The sequence below is a fragment of the Silurus meridionalis genome, chromosome 3, assembly GCF_014805685.1.
Source record: "Silurus meridionalis isolate SWU-2019-XX chromosome 3, ASM1480568v1, whole genome shotgun sequence".
Lineage (NCBI taxonomy): Eukaryota > Metazoa > Chordata > Actinopteri > Siluriformes > Siluridae > Silurus > Silurus meridionalis.
The window spans coordinates 10,436,359-10,439,444 of NC_060886.1; positions in this window are offsets into that span (position 1 = coordinate 10,436,359).

Sequence of the window (3,086 nt, forward strand, 5' to 3'; positions counted from 1 at the left end):
CTGTTTTCCACGAAGAAGTGTATTTATAGTGAGATACTGTAACTCTTTACTCTAAGATATCTTTTCTTCTTCTTCTTTCGGCTTCTCCCATTAGGGGTCGCCACAGCAGATCATGTGTCTCCATACCCCGCTGTCCTCTACATCTGCCTCTTTCAACCCAACTACATGAATGTCTTCCCTCACCACATCCATAAACCCAAAACCTCAACATCTTCAGCTCTGCTACCTCCAGCTCCACCTCCTGTCTTTTACTCAATGCCACTGTCTCTAAACCATACAACATTGCAGGTCGCACCACAGTCCTATAAACTCTCCTATCACAAATCACTCCTGCTATCACTCTTCTCCACCCACTCCACCCTGCCTGCACTCTTTTCTTTACTTTTCTAACATAACTGAATTCCATTCAAGAAATTATATCTTTTATCTCTTTTAATGGCAACTAGTTGCCAGACGTTTAAAGTAAGGGTTTGATAGCAATACAGAGGTGAAATGAGTCCTAACATCCTATATCATGGGCTGTTCATGACATACAGTATCAATGTAAGTACATTTTACATCCAGTTTGCAATGCTACACAATCTGTGACTCTTCAAGTTGGGGAATTCAAGGCTTTGTTTTAGCTTTAATCTTTGCATGTTAAGTTTGCATCAAGGTTAAATATTTGCATCCCAAATATACTGGTTAATCTCACAAACACCCAATTTTGTTTCCTGAAAGCACTTCAACAGCATCCTACATTATTAATCAGGTGTAGCTGTCCTTGATTTGATCCTGGGATGAGCGTACAGATTGTATGGAGATGCAAATGTTCTCCCTGACCAGGACAAAGTGATCACTGCACATAAATAATTGAATTTAATTTCTATAGATGGTGGCAAATATTCAAAGGGTCTAAATTTAAAAATATTGAGAAATGGAATGTTATAATGCTGTAAGTGGTATAATCACAGGATTTTACATTTGTCACTATGTTTCTGGTAAAAGAGGACGAGAATGCATGAATGTGCTCGGAGATCCTGCTTTAAAAAGCAGTTCATTCCCCAGCAGCTAATCTTTTCACTTCCTGTATTTGGTTAGCAAAAATGCAAAACATCTTTATAAGTTAAATGGTGGGAAAGGAGAGTTAATGTGAGAGGAGAAAGGTAGATATGTTGTGTGTTCAGGAGACCAAGTGAAAAGTGAGTAAGACAGGAACATTGGAGGTGGGTTTAAACTGTTCTATCATAGTGTAGATGGAAAGAGAAATGGTGTAGGGGTGATTCTGAAGGAAGAGTACAATAAGAATTTAGTGGAGGTGAAGAGAGTTTCTGATAGGGTGATGAACATGAAGCTGGAAGTTGAAGGGGTGATGATAAATGTCATCAGTGCTTATGCTCCACAAGTGGGTTGTAGGATGGAGGAGAAGGAAAAATTCTGGAGTGAGTTAAATGGAGTGATAAAAGGTGTACCTATGAATGAAAGATTGGTGATTGGGGCAGATTTCAATGGGCATGTAGGTGAAAGGAACAGAGGTGATGAGGAGGTGATGGGTAGGTATGGCTTTAAGGAGAGCAATGTGGAAGGGCAGATGGTAGTAGGCTTTGCTAAAAGGATGGAAATGGCAGTGGTGAACACTTATTTTAAGAAGAAGGAGGATCATAGGGTGACGTATAAAAGTGGAGGAAGGTGCACACAGGTGGACTATGTTCTATGTAGGAGATGCAACCTGAGGGAGATTTGAGACTGTAAGGTGTTGGCAGGGGACAGTGTATCTGGACAGCATCGGATGGTGGTCTGTAGGAAGGTTTTGGAGGTGAAGAAGCAGAGGAGGAGAGTGAAGACTGAAAGAAGAATAAGATTGTGAAAACTGAAGGAGGAAGACTGTAGTGTGAGGTTCAGGGAAGAGGTCAGACAGGGTGGGGGTGAAGAGGTGCTGGATGATTGGGCAACTACTGCAGAAGTGATAAAAGAGACAGCTAGAAAGGTACTTGGTGTGACATCTGAAAATAGAAAGGAAGACAAGGAGACATGGTGGTGGAATGAGGAAGTGCAGGAAAGCATAAGGAGAAAGAGGTTGGTAAAACAGAATTGGGATCGGCAGAGTGATGAGAAAAGTAGGCAGGAGTACAAGGAGATGCAGCAGCAGGTGAAGAGGAATGTGGCGAAAGCCAAAGGCATATGAGGAGCTGTATGAGATGGAAATGTGTTGACTAGTGAGGAGAGTGTGTTGAGAAGATGGAGGGAGTATTTTGAGCAGCTGATGAATGAGGAAAATGAGAGAGAGAAGGTTGGATAGTGTGGAGATGGTGAAGCAGGAAGTGGATAGGATTAGTTAGGAGGAAGTGAGAGCAGTGATTAAGAGGATGAAGAGTGGAAAGTTGGTTGGACCAGATGACATACCGGTAGAAGCATGGAGATGTTTAGGAGAGATGGCAGTGGAGTTTTAACCAGATTGTTTAACAGGATTTTGGAAGGTGAGAAGATGCCTGAGGAATGGAGAAGGAGTGTGCTGATACCAATCTTTAAGAACAAGGGAGATGTGCAGACCTGCAGTAACTACAGGGGAATTAAGTTGATCAGATACACCATAAAGTTATAGAAAAGAGCAGTGGAAGCCAGGCTGAGAGAAGAGGTGACCATCTGTGAGCAACAGTATGGTTTCATGCCGAGGAAGAGCACCACAGGTTAGAGCCACCAGGAAGGAGGAAAAGAGGAAGGTCAAGGAGGAGGTTTATGGATGTGGTGAGGGAAGACATGCAGGTAGTTGGGTTGAAAGAGGCAGATGTAGAGGACAGGGGGGTATGGAGACAGATGGGAGAAGCCAAAAGAAGAAGAAGATCTAGAGGGACTTACAGCTGAGGGCTTTGCTCAAGGGCAAACTTCTGTAATTGTAATTGAACCTGCATTTCTATTTTTATCCTTTGAATGAACATTTACAGCGTGCATTTCCTGTCATCATCATAAAGATGGCTTGAAATCACTATTTACCTTCAAGTCTAGTTTTCCTACCTTTGATTGGTTAGTTGAGCGTGGACTATCAGCCTATCGCAGTAAAGGAGGCGGGGTTTATTGGCGTATGGGTGCAAAAGAAAAAAGCTCGGTTT